We start from the raw sequence: 16,728 nt of genomic DNA, 5'->3' as shown, positions 1-16,728 counted from the left end.
GGAGGGCAGTAATACACTTATTAGTGGAATTTTAAAAGAGAAGAAAAAGAAGAGAGCTAGTTCAAGATGAGCATTTATGGTCAAAAATTATATATATATATATATATATATATATATATATATATTTTTTTTTTTAGAAAATGTCTGATTGTTTCTCTAGATAAGACTCTTATTCTCGTCTGGGATCATGTAGAGCTCTTTGAAGCTGCACTGAAACTGACATTTGGACCTTCAACCCGTTGAACCCCAGTGAAGTCCACTATATGGAGAATAATCCTGGAATGATTTCATCAAAAACCTTCATTTCTTTTCCACTGAAGAAAGAAAAACATAAACATCTTGGATGACATGGAGGAGAGTAAATTATCAGGAAGTTTTAATTTGAAAGTGAACTAATCCTTTCATATCACACCATCCAAGCAAAGATGACCTCTGATGTCCACAATTACAGCAAAAATACGCATTGAGCTATGAATGTAAAAGCCGTGTTCTGCACAACTATTACGGCTGCATCGTTCCGTGGGGGAAAAGACAATCTATATTTGGACCTTAGATTTTCCAACTGTACATTCATTTACCGCTACACACGTTCCATTGGCCTTGTTTTTCCCCTAGACTAGAAATACTGGAGAATAAATGTTATTCATTTCACTTGCTCTGAGAGAATAAGAGGAGGAGGAGGAGGATATAGTCTTAAAATGAGGCACAGCTGTGTATTTGAGGCCAGAAGCGAGTAACACTGAAGCTTTGTGAGGATGTCAGCAACGGCCCCCAGATTGTTATTCAAGGAGTCGTTCCACATCACCCATCAGTCCTCTTTACAAAACATCTGGCATGAGGTGAAATTGCAGAGCTTCAAGAGCTCTCTTTCAGCGAGAGGTCTCCGACTTCTGACCGACCCTCTACTGCAGGAAAAAAAGAAAGAAAGAACGAACGAGAGAGAGAGCTCAGGAATAATGTAGCCGCTCAGGGAGCACTTGACCTTCAAAGATCCTCCGCTGTTTCAGATGAACTTAACAGGCATCAGGTGGGTCTTGACTGACTGCTGCTTCACACACACACACACACACACCTACACACACACACACACACACACACACACACACACACACACACACACACACACACCTCCTCTGATATATGACAGGACACACTGGTGAGAGGAAGAGGGGTTATTTGAACATGGTCTGCCAAAAGACGATTAAAAATGCCCCCCAAAAGATTAAAATGCGTTTTGCAGGACTAAAGGAAAACCTTTCGTAACATCTGTTTTAACTTCTAACATGTCCATACATCACTGAGAGTTCATATATCACACAGAGCTCTCTTTTAAAATATGAAGTCTGTTTTTCTTGTGAGCTAAAGAGAGTCATTCCCCTCTGTGAGATTCAATCAAAACTTCATTGAGCACATATCTGAGACAAAGATGTGATCGTATTCTGTATTAGTTCTGTGACAGATGCAGAAGTGTGGTAATACTTTGCAGGGGGAAAAAAGCCATGAAATGTTTTGACGTTTTAAAATAAATGATGGCCTTTAAAGGTCATTTAAAATAAATTATGGACAATTTGCTGGATATTTCATTTCATGAACTTTCAATGAAAATCAATGTTATATTATAACTCGAAAAATACATAAAAAAGGAAGAGGTACAGCAAAAAAATTGTAATTGTAAAAAATTGTAAAAAAAAATAATCCTATTCAGATCAATGTTATAAATTTAAAAGTATTTAATGAGTAGTCAGAATAAGTTAAATATGCAATCTAATAGACTATGTTACAATTTAAAAAGTGCTGGGTTAAAAACAACCCGAGTTGGGTTGAAAATGGACAAACCCAGCGATTGGGTTGTTTTAACCCAGCGATTGGGTTGTTTTAACCCAGCGATTGGGTTGTTTTAACCCAGTGAATGGGTTGTTTAAATGTTTGCCTAACCTTGCTAGGAAGTTTTATTTAACTCAACTATTACTTGAAAATTGCTTTATTGCTGGCTCAATATGTTGGAAATGAACATTTATTAATGTGTTTCATTAATAATAATTAAACAATAAACATTCATTAAATTGCTCATTAATAAATGTTCACCTTTTGAGTATCATTGTTGCCTCTAGTAATTATGTGTCTGATTTTTAATTTTCAACCTATTTTGTTGAATAAAACATTTAACATCTTTCCTTGTTCAAACTGTTCAAAGATCTGTGGACCCTCTGCCCAAAACATGTTTAGAGGGTTACGAAGTATAAATTTGTATGAATGTCAGTGAATTAACAGAACAATTTGCAAACAAATGATGCTGGACCTACAGCGTTTCTCAGAACTATTTTCTAAGTCATCTCAATGACTTTTACCCAACTACGATTCTAGTGGATGTATAACTCAGTTCCCCTGAAGTCATTCATCACATTAACTATGGACATAATCCACTAATGTCTGACATCCAGACAGTGTCCAAATACTTTTAGGGGTCACTGTATAAATACACTACAGAGACACTAAAAAGAGGAAAGGCTGGAGAATTTATCTTTGTTTTAGTCTGTCCTCCCTTCTGAAAAGAACAACATTCGGTGGTTACACAGCATATGTGTTTTTAAATGCTGGTGTCCTGACCAGACTTTTAAACTAGCAGTTTAGCAGTAAAGGGGACCTATTATGCAAAATTCACTTTTATAAGGTGTCTGAACACAGATATGTGTGTAAACAACCAGCCTATAATGGGAAAAATCCACCCACTCCATTTTTAACCCCCATAAATCATTAACAGTCTCCAAATGAGCATTTCCAGATTTCCCCCTCCACTTACATTAGAAGCCCCACCCACAACTGCTGACAGATTCCGCCCTATTAGCTAAGCTCCTCCCCTGAGTGAGCTGACCACATTCCACCATGTTTATTTCCTCACCAGAGCATTTAACAGCAGCATTCAAGTAAGACATGTATTCTTATTAAAGCTACTGAAGTTATTCAGTCAGTGAGTGATTTTCTGGTTTTCTTTTGTTGTTTGATTCATATTAACAGCAGATACATCAGTATGTACGGTATATTACGCTGCTGTCACTTTAACAGACAGATCTAATCTATTTGATTTCTGTCCTTGCTGTTTACATTCACCGAGTTTGTGAACTTTGTGTGTTTTTGACATAATTTGACAAATACACACAAGGTTATGTCAAAAACACATGTAAGAGAAGTTAGTTTAATACTCACGAGACGTGCCGTCTGACAGACTGCTTTCTGTGCGCATGCTTCAGATGTGTGCGCTCAGAAAACCATAAATCAGACGTTTAAACTGATATAGCTTTAAAACACATGCAGATATTAAACTTTCATGATGAAGAAGAACTGAAATGTCCGTCAGCATGACCGCGATAGAGATGATAATCAAAACCAAGCAGATGTTTTAGTTTTTGACAGAGTATCCAAGGAACAAGCTGTACAGGCTCCGCCCTTTTCTGGAAAGAGGGCGGGGAGCAGCAGCTCATTTGCATTTAAATGCACATACACAAAAACAGCATGTTTTTCCTTTCACTCAAAAACGGGTATTTACAACATGCTATAATTAATTATCTGTGCTGTATTTTGAGCTGAAACTTTACAGACACATTCTGGGGACACCAGTGACTTATATTACATCTTGTAAAAAGGGGCATAAAAGGTCCCCTTTAAAGTTCCGCAATTAACCAACTTTAACAAAAAAGATGCTGGTTGACCAGCTTCACCAGCTCTTTCAATACTGAGAGCCATGACCCACTTTCCCTACTGTGAAATCAAATCAGCCTGGTCTTAATCGCTTCTAAGAGGGACCCACAGGCAATCAGCCAGGACGCACTTTAACCAGCGTCCAGAATCTGTTTACTTCGACGACCCAGAAAGCTCTCGGGAATCTGCAGCAAACTGACCCAGTGTCTGCTGTTGGACCCAGCTGGAAATGTTAGGACATTACATATCCAAGAGATCCCCACAGAGGAGCATTACAAGTAAAACAGTCTTCCCAATCTGACCATTAAATGTGGCTTTTATTGATGTAACCTAATGTAACAGGTTGATTTAGTCATATTGGCTTTTAACAGTATTTTAGAGGTTACCACATGAGGTTTATGCTGCCTCCAAGTCATCCTGGGAACTTGAGTTCAGAATTTGTAAATGTGAAGTGACACATGTTTAAGTGGTTTTGATAAAACAGATCGATGCACTGGGGAATTTAACATTTCTTACCCTTTTTCAACTCCCATCAAATGCACGAGGCAAATTGAAGGATGTGTTATGGATATTCAATATCACAGAGAAAACTGCCACATATACTACCATTCAGAAAATGTGTTATCTTATTTATTTATTTTTTTATTTTTTAATAAAATATATGTAGTCAGAATTTCACTATTTGTCATGCTTCAAATTTAATCATCATATCAAAAACAAAGATTTGTGATTTGATCCTGATATCACAATATGACCTGTTCACCGGTCTAACCCGTTCACCCGTTTTGAAGCATCACACTGATCCCATTCAATTTCCTGGATCCTGCACGAGAAATAAAGCATGACGTAGTGTTCAAAAGAGTGCAAGACAGCAGGACTTACTGAAGGGCATAAGACTGGAACAGAGATGAATTAAATACGCCAACTAAAGAGAAGGAATGAAAGAGCCTGAGTATGAACGATCAGTCGACGTCATAGAGGAGGAGACAGTGGGATTCAGTGGAGGGAGAAAGTGTATTGGGTTCCAGGACAGAGGATTGGAAGATGACAGGTGTCTGGGCTGCTCTGGTCTCTGCTGGAACTGTAATTGGTTGTGGCAGACGCAGACAGCATGAATGGCCTGCTTCAGGCCTCCAGGGGTCAGGTAGAGAGACGGAGGAGAAAAAAAAAAACATCAACTCAAAGCCGTGAGAGAAAAAAAGAAAGAGAGGAAGAGACAGAATCAAAACAGTGTGCAATGAGTGCAATTGAGGATATGTATCCAGTGGTGTGTTTTGACAGCAAATCTCAATTTCATAATGATATAATCCCTGTGACAGCACACATCAGGTTATTTTTTGCCATGGACGTGTAGGGTTACTTAGAGAGAAAGAAAGGATGGCTGAAATCTACACAGCGCACAGGGACTTGTACAAGTCAGATATTCTGTTTAATCAGTGAGACACTATACGACATCAGTACCTTGGGTAACATGGAAGTCTGCATATAACACACTGACTTATAAATACACAGCCTCGTGTCAAAATAGAAACAAACACGAGCAACATTTGACAGAATCTAAAAATTGTACACAGGAACAGTCCAAAACATTCATTATAAATATCTACCCAGCTAAAAACATCTCATTGTGGTTTCCTGCAAAGTAGTTTCACCAATCATCTGATGCAAGAGCTTCAATCTGACTGGTTGGTTTTATGCGATTTCTGGGAATCTGGGTGGAAAGGTTTCAATAAGAACAACACAGTCTTGCTGAAAATCTTCACTGAATTGAAGCTTGAGTTTTACATATTTGCTAATTTAATTAATGACCTAGAATCAGCAGAGATTTTTAGATTCTGACTCCTTTAACATCACAATGTTTCATTTGTTCTGTGATAATAATCAGATATTGGGTCACCAATATTAAATCATGGCCATTACTGTTAAGCCAACATTTTTTTTATTTAATTAATTCATTTTATTGTATTTTATTTTATTTATTTATTTATTTATTTTTTATGGCTGATAATTGATAAACAACAGATCTTAAAGGGGACCTTACAAGATGTAAAATAAGACTCTGGTGTCCCCAGAGTGTGTATGTGAAGTTTTAGCTCAAAATTCTCCACAGATCAAACTGTCAGTAGAGGTGTTCAGCCTTATTTGTTCAACAACAAAACAGGACAATTTCACGCACTGAAAAAATATGATACTGTCAGTAAAGGTGTTCAGCCTTATATGTTCAACAACAAAACAGGACAATCTCATGCACCAAAAGTGTCAGAAACTGTCAGTAGAGGTGTTCAGCCTTATATGTTCAACAACAAAACAGGACAATCTCACGCACTGAAAATGTCAGAAACTGTCAGTAACGGTGTTCAGCCTTATATGTTCAACAACAAAACAGGGCAATCTCACACGCTGAAAATGTCAGAAACTGTCAGTAACAGTGTTTAGCCTTATATGTTCAACAACAAAACAGGGCAATCTCACGCACTGAAAATGTCAGAAACTGTCAGTAGAGGTGTTCAGCCTTATATGTTCAACAACAAAACAGGACAATCTCACGCACCGAAAATGTCAGAAACCGTCAGTAGAGGTGTTCAGCCTTATATGTTCAACAACAAAACAGGACAATCTCAGGCACTGAAAATGTCAGAAAACGACGGTAGAGGTGTTCAGCCTTATATGTTCAACAACAAAACAGGACAATCTCACGCACTGAAAATGTCAGAAACTGTCAGTAGAGGTGTTCAGCTTTATATGTTCAACAACAAAACAGGACAATCTCACGCACTGAAAATGTCAGAAACTGTCAGTAGAGGTGTTCAGCTTCATATGTTCAACAACAAAACAGGACAATCTCACGCACCGAAAATGTCAGAAACTGTCCGTAGAGGTGTTCAGCCTTATATGTTCAACAACAAAACAGGACAATCTCACGCACTGAAAATGTCAGAAACTGTCAGTAGAGGTGTTCAGCTTTATATGTTCAACAACAAAACAGGACAATCTCACGCACTGAAAATGTCAGAAACTGTCAGTAGAGGTGTTCAGCTTCATATGTTCAACAACAAAACAGGACAATCTCACGCACCGAAAATGTCAGAAACTGTCAGTAGAGGTGTTCAGCCTTATATGTTTAACAACAAAACAGGACAATCTCACGCACCGAAAATGTCAGAAACTGTCAGTAGAGGTGTTCAGCCTTATATGTTCAACAACAAAACAGGACAATCTCACGCACTGAAAATGTCAGAAACTGACAGTAGAGGTGTTCAGCCTTATATGTTCAACAACAAAACAGGACAATCTCACGCACCGAAAATGTCAGAAACTGTCAGTAGAGGTGTTCAGCCTTATGTTCAACAACAAAACAGGACAATGTCACGCACCGAAAATTTCAGAAACTGTCAGTACCGTTGATCAACCTTTGTGAAAATCCAGCGTTGAAAATACCCTCGTTTGTGAAGTAGTCTGGCGCAAAATGATTGCCACAAATGTATAAGACTGATTTTCTTCAGGACATTTCCTTCAAAAATGAAATTTAACCAGTGTCCTCAGTGACTCGGATGGTGGGGGTCTATGGAGACTCTTATGAAATGGCAGACTATATTAAAATATACAGTATGATAAATGGATATTCATGTTAAGATTACATTTAACAGTGTTATTAAATATTAGATGACATTTCTCTACTCATGTAGGCAATGAGAGCTCAACAGAAACAAGCCCTGCCTACCCATCCTGAACACTTCAAAGCAACAGACTTATTCATCCAGCTGATAAGAGCAGCAACACAATAACCTACCTGAGATTATCAGATAGACCCCCAACGCTGTGAATGAAGCCCACTGAAAGAGCACTGTGCTAATGAGAGCTCTCATGAGACCGAAGACAGCCTGAGCATGTTAATTACCTACAAGGGTGTTGAGGACCATTTCCTAATGCCACTTGGGGGGAAAAAAAAAAAGAAAAGAAAAAAACACCACCTATGGTGGTTCACAAGAACTCATCTGGGCTTCTGGAGATGGGCCGTTCTGGTAAGATTGATGATAGATTTACAGTAAACTCATTAAGTGCATCTCTGAATATTTCAGCCGATTTAAATCACTAAATTCCACATCCGATCAAGCATTAAATATACATTAAGGAATCAATAATAAAAACATAATTCAAGGTGTGTGTTAAGCTGGCCTTATTAAATTATGACCTGCTGTCTCACATTCCTGGATAAACTGCTGACAAATCCTCATAACACCTATTTAAAGGGATAGTACACTCACAAATTTTAATTGTGTCATTATTTACTCAACCTCATATTCAAAATCACAATCCTCCTTTCTGTGAAAAAAAAAAAAAAAAAAACATGAATTTTTGAACAATATCTGTTTACTTATTTTAATATAATGAAAGTGAATTAATCAGTTGATCGAGTTCTCAAATCAAACTGATTGTGTTCTCGAGTTCAACTCACTGACTCAATCATCCAATCAACAGTTCACCAGAGGAAAAGATTATCATTAAATAACGGCAAAAATGTTGCTCTGTTCATCACTCAAAGCTATTGCATGACTTCAGAAGATCAGGAATATTGCATCGTACTGCTTATTTTATAATGTTAAGTGGAGCTTGAAAGCTCTGGTCCTGTTTTATCCTAAATGAATCAAAAAAGAGTGACCAATATATATTTTTTTTCATAAAACATTAACTTTTAGATATACAGGTTTGAACTAAAAGGGTGAGGTAATAATGACTTAATTTTAGAGGTGTAACGATACAGCATTATATCGCAAAATAAAAATATGATCATATGTATCGCAATTGATATGATTTACAATATAGTGTCAGTTTTATTCAAGACTCGGGTTACTGTAGGCTATTTATATGGTATAATTTACACAAAAATGTCAATTCTGTCATCATGTATCACCCATGTCGTTTCAAACATATATGTATATGCATAATTTTCATTCAACTTCCAAACTCAAATGAAGAGATTTCTGTCTCCCCATTTAAAGTCCATTCAGAGACATTACTACTTTAAACCACTTATAATTAATGTAAAATAATGCAATGGGGGAATAGTTGTGGGTCCTGCTAAAAAAAAAATAATAATAAAAAAAAAATATATATATATATATTATTCTAATAACAATAATAAAAAAACTCTCTTCTTTATTTTTATTTTTCTCTTCTTATATCGTTCAGTATCATGATTTGTATCAAATTGTGATTCGTGACATGAATGTATAGTGTACAGCCCAACTAAATTTTAGGTGTTCCTTTAATACAAAAGGATACATTAAGTATAAGTTATTCAAACCATAATATAATATAGCAGTATATCGGCTGTAGTTCTGCTCGATCTAGTGGCAGCTGAAAGTGTAGCAGTGCCCTATATCACAATCTTCAAACCGGCCACGTACACAGACATGACATCTTTCTGATAAATGTCGTTATACCCAAAAAGTGCATGAAAAACTTTTAAAATACATGGCTACAAGGATATTAATATTTCATAAACAATACCATATGCATCATCTGAGAAAACCATAGAGGCTACATTCAGAGGTCTCAATGGAAATGTACAAGTGCTCTACCCTGCCCGGCACAGAGGACAACACGGCTCAACTAAACACACACGCCTGCACCTTTTAAAACACATTTATTCACGACTGTCAAAAAATGCAGACTTGAACAAACATACGCTGATCAGGATTCAAATTGACTTCCTTGCTGATTTCCAAATGAGCAGTGTTGACGGGCAGCATGCAGCCAAGCCTAATTGAATGTCATCATTTTCCATTATTTGTTGCCTTTTTTAAATGAAAGCACTTAGCCTTTTTTATTCACGTTTCTCAGAGACAGTTGGATCCATGAGTCCTAATGAATATTTAAACAGGGAGCAGCGGTCTCATCTCCTGAGTGGTCTCAGAGCGTCGCTAGAGCCTGCGTCGGGAAGGAGGGGTGACCATTACCGAAACTCAGCCACGGAGCGGCTGAAGAAAAACACGGATATTACAAAAACAGCACTATGGAAAATGTCAGTAATTAGAACTGGCTGCCATTTCAGAGGCAGAGCCGGCCCGCCTAATGAGTCCATTAGCACCTTCCTTGCATAAAGAAGACAAGCAAAAAAGCCTCATTTTAATACATTAGCCTGCTGACAGTTTCACCGCAGAGGCTATTCAGCGCAGCTGACGCGCTTTTCCGAGGGCTCTGACCTTTTGTTTGCTGAGCGCTGGCTCCGAGGAGGGAGTGGATTCAGCTCTCCTGGGCATAAACACTGGAGAGAGTGTGAGAGACCAACACCTTCTGCTTTCACTGACTCATTGAGAATATCAGCAGCTCGCTGCTTTTTCACTTACTAATGGTACAGAAGAGGTAACACAATTGCTCATGTGGGCATTAGTCAAGCAAAGTTTCCAAATTTAGCCGGCACTCAAGTGCTCGAAAACACTCGAAAAGCTTGCCGTTTAGATGAATACACATTTCACCTTGGCCCACAGCCAGCAAACCGTGAAACGAATGAAGTGCTCTTGTGTTTTTTCCTACTGAACTTCACTCTGCTATGAAATTTCATCAGATAAAAGTAAAAGTCTGGTCACTCCCACTTCTCTCTAAATACTCTAAATGTCTTTGCCCACAAACTTAATTGCATAGTTCAACCTTAGTTCATCAATTACGCACACTCAATGGTATTCCAAACCTGTGTGAGTTTCTTTCTTCCATGGCACAGACAAGTAGACGTTTAGCAGAATGCTCATACCTTTTTACATACAAGCGACAAACGGCTTTCAAGCGCAACAAAAAAAAAAAGCATCATACAATGATCCTTCAGAAATCATTCTAATATGCTAAATTATAGTCATTTCTTATTATATCATCAATGTTAAAAACATTTGTGCTGCTTAATATTTTTAGTGGAAATTTTTTCAGGATACTTTTTAAGTTCAAAAGAACAGGAATTATTTTAAATAGAAAACTATTGTAATATTACACATGTATTTACTGTCACTTTAGATCAATGCAATGCATTATTGATTAATACAAATATTAAGTTTCTTTAAAAACAAATCTTACTGGCCAATATAGCGCAAGAGACTGCGGTCACACTATATTTCGATGGTCCATTTTAGACATTCTACTAACTATAAGTAACTTTGCAACTACTGTACATGTCAATTAACGCTCATTAGAGTATAAGTAGACTGTTAGGTTAGGGTTCGGTTCAGCAGAATAAGTGACATGTAGTTGCAAAGTTACTTAGAATAAGTGACATATAGAGTAAGTCTACACCGGACGCGAGCCGCGCGACAAAAGACAATAGAAGCCATTATAATCAGTGATGCTGTCTACATTGGATGCGGAGTGACGCGAGTGACAAATCTTCGACAGTAAACTGATGCATTGTTCTATTTATGACATACTGAAATGAAGGACAAATGCTTTGCAATGGGTGCTTTGTCACATCCAGTGCAGACAGCTTTTAGCCCTTGCAACAGTCACGTCTGGTGTAGACACGGTGTGAGTCTCTCCATGTCATTTGAACAATGTAAGGCTGAACACCGTTACTGACAATCCTCATTTTGGCTGCGTGAGATTCTCTAGCTATGTTGTTGTTGAGCTGTTAAAGCTCCGCCCTCTTCTGGAAAGGGGGCGGGAGCAGCCGCTCATTTGCATTTAAAGGGACACACACAAAAACGGCGTGTTTTTGCTCACACCCAAATAGGGGCAAATTTAACAAGCTATAATAAATGATCTGTGGGGGATTTTGAGCTGAAACTTCACAAACACATTCTGGAGACACCAGAGACTTATGAAAGGGGCATAATAGGTCCCCTTTAAAAAAAAAAAAAGTGTTACTGAGACGACTTTTATGGATTTTTTGTGCACTTGAAAGTCATGTTATAGGTTATTTTTCTCAAACGTATGCAAAACAACATGAGAATCGGTAAATAATGACTAATTTTAAGTGAACTAAAGCCTTAAATGTTGTTGCTGTGAAACATCTTTATTTTTTTCAGTACTGGAAAGGATCGGTGTTTCTAATTATGCTGTTCTATCATGGTCGATCATCTCCCACCACAACAGTGGCCTACAGCACAAAGCATTAGATCCCTGATTCCTAATCCCATGCTAAGCTTTCCAATATCTGCACGTTGTCTACCTGTCGATTAAACGACCGTGCGGTCTCCAAGCCAGCTATTGTACTTCTAGCAGAAACCATTTCTAGAGAGTCTGTCAGCGTAATACAGATGGAGGATCAATCACAAATCCTCTATATAATCAGAGCTTACAGGGATAACTCATGTACTAAATATGAAAAGCCATCTGCTGTGCAATGCCGTTACTATGGTGAAAATAAAAAAAGAGCCTGTGCTTACACATACCCACACACATCCAGCTATAATTCACCGCCTGAGATGTAGGATAAGGCCATATATTAGGTGACCTCTGGCCTTGTGCTGCCAATAGACCTCCATGATTAGCCATTTCGTCATGCCGGCCTGCAGACCACCAGCTCAACACGGTCAATCTCTATTTATTGAGTCTTGCACTCCGTTAGCAAGGCCTTTGGTGAGTTCTTATTTTGTTTTTCCACTGACCTATCGCATGATTGATTGAACAATTCGACCGGAAAAGATACAGCTAGCTCTTGAATAAGGTTAATTGACCGGCAGAAAGCAATTCATTACACTGGCACGTTCTGATAAGATTATTTTGCAAAGAGTGACCATTCCTTGACCCGCCGTATGAGAAGGAAGGAAGGTTTCAAATAGGGATGTGCCTGAATTCAAGTTTTGAATCCAGAAAGAAGATAACAGATTCTATTGGAGCCCAAAAGGGACACGGTGAAGGAAAAAATACATTTCAATTTAGGGCTGTCGATTTAACACGTTAGCAATTAGTTGTGGAAAAAAATAAAGTGTTAAACAGACCTATGTAGTTCATTTTAAATTTCATACAGTTGATTGAGGACGAGCATGAAGCAGAGCAACAACTCACTGCGTGATGAAGCCTACAGAATGCAGTTATATGACCCTAAAATTCAAGATAAAAGGGCAAAAATGCCCCTGAATGAGTTTTTGTCTCATATTTATATCATGATATAGTTAAGCAATATCACACGAGTGCTGTTTTTGTCCTGAATAGCACGACTGCAAATATGATATTGATTTTATACAACAGTTATATTTTAGACACAATATTGTCTGTTTTTGCTTAATTTTGCCAATGAAAATACTACTTGTAAAGAATTGTTGTGCATCTCCGAGCAACACAAAGCAGTGTTTAGTTTTTGAATGAATCTGTGTTTTGTTTGAATCAATCGGGTGAACCAATGATTCAATGGTCCATTCCATGCATGCTTTACTTCATTTCTAAATGAATCTGCTGTTTGAATGAGTCGAATGAATGAATGACTCAGTGACTTACTCATTTAGACATCTATTGCCACCTACTGGCAGTTTTAGTTTCTTATTTTGAGTATCATTTCATTTAAAAACTGTTTAGTATTTCCATACTAATAAAAAAAAAAAAAAAAAAAAAAACATTAAAGGTATAGTTCACCCAAAAATGAAAATTGTGTCAATTACACACCCTCATGGCTATTGAAGCCTAAAAGTTTGTGTGTAATCAATTCTATGTTGAATCAAATAAATATATATATATATATATTTTTTTTTTTTTTCCAAAGTTACTTTTTGTAATGTCATTTAACACAATAATACTTTAAATTATCTTTTGGAGATGATTCTCTTGATGTGCGATGAATTTGCCCCATTGTGTAATTAATTAGGTTAAACATTTTAATCGCTTGACAGCCCTATTTTCAGCCCTTCATTTACAGTTGGGTAATTATACCTTATATAATTTTCGGGCATCAGGGAGCCATTAATAATATCCTAAATATTGAAGTCGCTTTTGAATGCACACTCACATTTTACTTTCTCTTTCTAAATTTGCTATCATGCATACTCTATGGCCCTGTCCCAAATGGCAACCTAAACACTCACTGTCTTCCTGCGAGTCCGCACTTTTGCAATGTAACGCCACTTTGACTGTCCGAAAGAAGTCGAGCTCGACTGCAAAGGGGGCGCTCATGAGCACCCTTCTGAAACCTAAAATGACAAATGAGATGTATTTTGTGAAATTTGACAGCATGGAAATGTTTGAAATTGAATTCTGTATTGCTATTTCTGCAATATCCAACAGAAAAAAACTATGTAGGATACTTTATCCCAGAATGCAATGTTCTCAATTTGACCATCCATTTCTAGAGAAAGATCTGGATGCAATATCAACAGTCATTTTAAATATTAACATTTCCCTGCAGAACTGGACAACTTTAACGGTGTTGCCAAGGGTTGTTCATGCCCGCCGGATGAAGCGACCCCAAATAGCATTACATTTAGCCCCTGGAATGCAAATTTCACCAAGGGACCCCCACCAAAAATGTGGATTTTACCCCCCGGAATGCGATTTTTACCAGGGGACCCCTCCTAAAACACTTTTTGGGCTAGTTTTGAGTAGCAACTGACTAGGTTTTGTTGTGAAAACCTGGCAACCCTGCTACTCTCATTCACAAATATCAAGATGTAGGTATTAATGCCATTAAATTAGCATAACTAAAACTAAATTCTTAGCACCAGAGCACAAAAAGCACAACATACATGTATTTAACATAGAAAAACGGAGCTGATATCTGCTTGTGAGCGGTGTGAAGTCTGTTAACGTTTCATCATGAAGGTGCTGTCATTAGCTCAGCAGGTCCCTCTGTGTTCCTCTAGCCTGCCCATTAGCAAACAACATGAAGCCACTCTGAAACCATCAGATGGGAAACAGCCAAATGCACAAAGAAAGAGAACAACAGCCCCACAATTACACTCACAGGAGCTCACCATGCTTTACTCACTTCCACTTTCCACAGCCGTCCGAGATCTCAAAGTTCATAAAAGAAAGTACACTGCATAATGATGCAACATGCAAATAAATAAAGATAAGCAGGAGTTTGCAGAAGAGCTGGAAATTCAATCAGCAAGAGGTTTGAACCTGCCAGAGCTGTGTGGGTTGCTAGATATTTGCTTTATGTTTCGGTGTGTTTGCAGGCTATGCAGAAATCAAAACAGCTAAAGAATAACGTGAGATGAAGCTAGTTCAAAAAACAAACAAACTTTTCTGAAATATACCAAAAATGTAGCATATAATATTTGAATAATGAATTTTCTAAATAAAATGATGTTTTAATGAAAATTGAGTATTTGTAAATATTTTTTTTAAAAAGTTATTGGCTCATGGCCTCTCGTACCTTAAAGTTTAAATATTAACCCAATGAATCAAGAAGATCTGGGATTTGAGCTACTATTAAACTACATTAAATAAGGCAAAAAGTAAGCAGATTTGGAAAAAAAAAAAAAATAAATAATTCAACAACTGCCTTAAACTTCTTTGGAGAAAACTTCTACAAACTCATCCAGCGAACGCACACACACACCCACTCTTGAATAAAGGCAAGACTGCCTGCTGGAGGCCTATGGATTTGCAGAGCAAGTAAACAGAACAGATAGTCTTTGGAATGCTATGTCTCAATAATTTGTATCCCGGAGCACAACTACCTTTCCAACACAGAGAAACGAGGCACAGAGTGAATCTGAATGAGTCACTGAAGCCCACAGCTATTTTCAATGCAAACTTATTTGCATTTGCTCGCAAAACACACACATACACTCTCACTTCAGAAGCAAACAAAGGGACTGCAACCGCTAAACAAAATCAGGTTCATCATGTCATATTAACCAATAAATCCCCTAATAGAGTCAGATAAAAAACATGGGTTTTGTTATATAGTGGCCCCAAAAAGTATTTGGACACTTAAAATACATGAATGGCATTGCATTTTGTAAGAAAATATCCAAGTAGCTTGACTTGATGACTTCATATATCCAATAAAAATGACCTAGAATGCACTTAAAAGTGAATGCAAAAGAAAAGAAATGTTAGATTTATTTGGTCTAGCATCATTTGCAGATATGCCACTTTTGATTGATATTTTGCATTTTGCATGCAATGACATTCAAGCATATTAATAGTGATGCACTAATATTCAAATTCTGGCTAGTGCTGATAAGCTGAGAATTGTAACAGATAACTGTTAAATGGCAGATTTTGTACAATTTTGTCTAAAAAAATAAAATAATTTGTTTTAAATGCTAGTAAATGCTAAGTGAATTTAGGCATCACAATATTATAATCTTCAGTATGAACAAACAGATATTCATTTTGAGATATGCTACATTTGAGATTACATTTAACAGTGTTATTAAATTTAAATGATGGCAAAAGTAAATATAAATGTCAAATTGGAGGAATGAGCATACACAGTTAAATATATCCAATATATATTTAACTATAAGAAACGGAGTGTCTATTTACACTAAGTCCACCCACCAATGTCTGGTTAGGTGACCCACATTTGGTTTTTGACCACTGTAAATCCATACAATTTACCAATTTGCTCATGTAGCCGCATTAAGATCTCTATATCTCTGGGATTGAACCAGCAAGGGCCTTTACAATGAAGATACCAAAAGGAAAGATTGTTAAGAACCACAATCTAAAAGGATATTACAATATCTTTAATATTTCTTGAGTTACAGGCATGCAAACTTGAGGCAAAACTGCTTTTTTCCCATTTTTGAACTGTCACTGCTGGCGTATAATGCAACAAAGATTGCTAAAGTCAGCAGATTTTTACTAATATACCTACAAATCTCTGTGTAAAATTAAAATAATGATGCTGCCATCTTTCTAAAGTCATTTTTACACCCCTGGAATTTGGCTCAAATGGTCATATTAACCCTCCTCTACAAAATAGCGGATTACTCAGTGAATATACATCTGTGACAATTAATATTTTGGTTTTCCTCACTATTTATATTAGTCTTTCTACAGAAAAAATATTAACAAAATCAAAAATTTGAGACAGGGAAATTTCCCAAATTTGGTTGATTTGACAGGGAATGACCCTACTATTTTCACTTAGGTGAT

General features: G+C 37.1%; 1 protein-coding gene across 2 annotated transcripts in view; it reads right to left on the bottom strand.

Annotated features, from left to right (window-relative positions):
* epha4b (eph receptor A4b) overlaps positions 1–16,728 on the bottom strand; it is a 179,418-nt gene that overhangs the window by 138,725 nt on the left and 23,965 nt on the right. The window lies entirely within an intron of this gene.

This window comes from Chanodichthys erythropterus, chromosome 16 (genome assembly GCF_024489055.1).
Source record: "Chanodichthys erythropterus isolate Z2021 chromosome 16, ASM2448905v1, whole genome shotgun sequence".
Classification (NCBI taxonomy): Eukaryota; Metazoa; Chordata; class Actinopteri; order Cypriniformes; family Xenocyprididae; genus Chanodichthys; species Chanodichthys erythropterus.
This window is presented reverse-complemented; position numbering and strand designations above follow the sequence as displayed.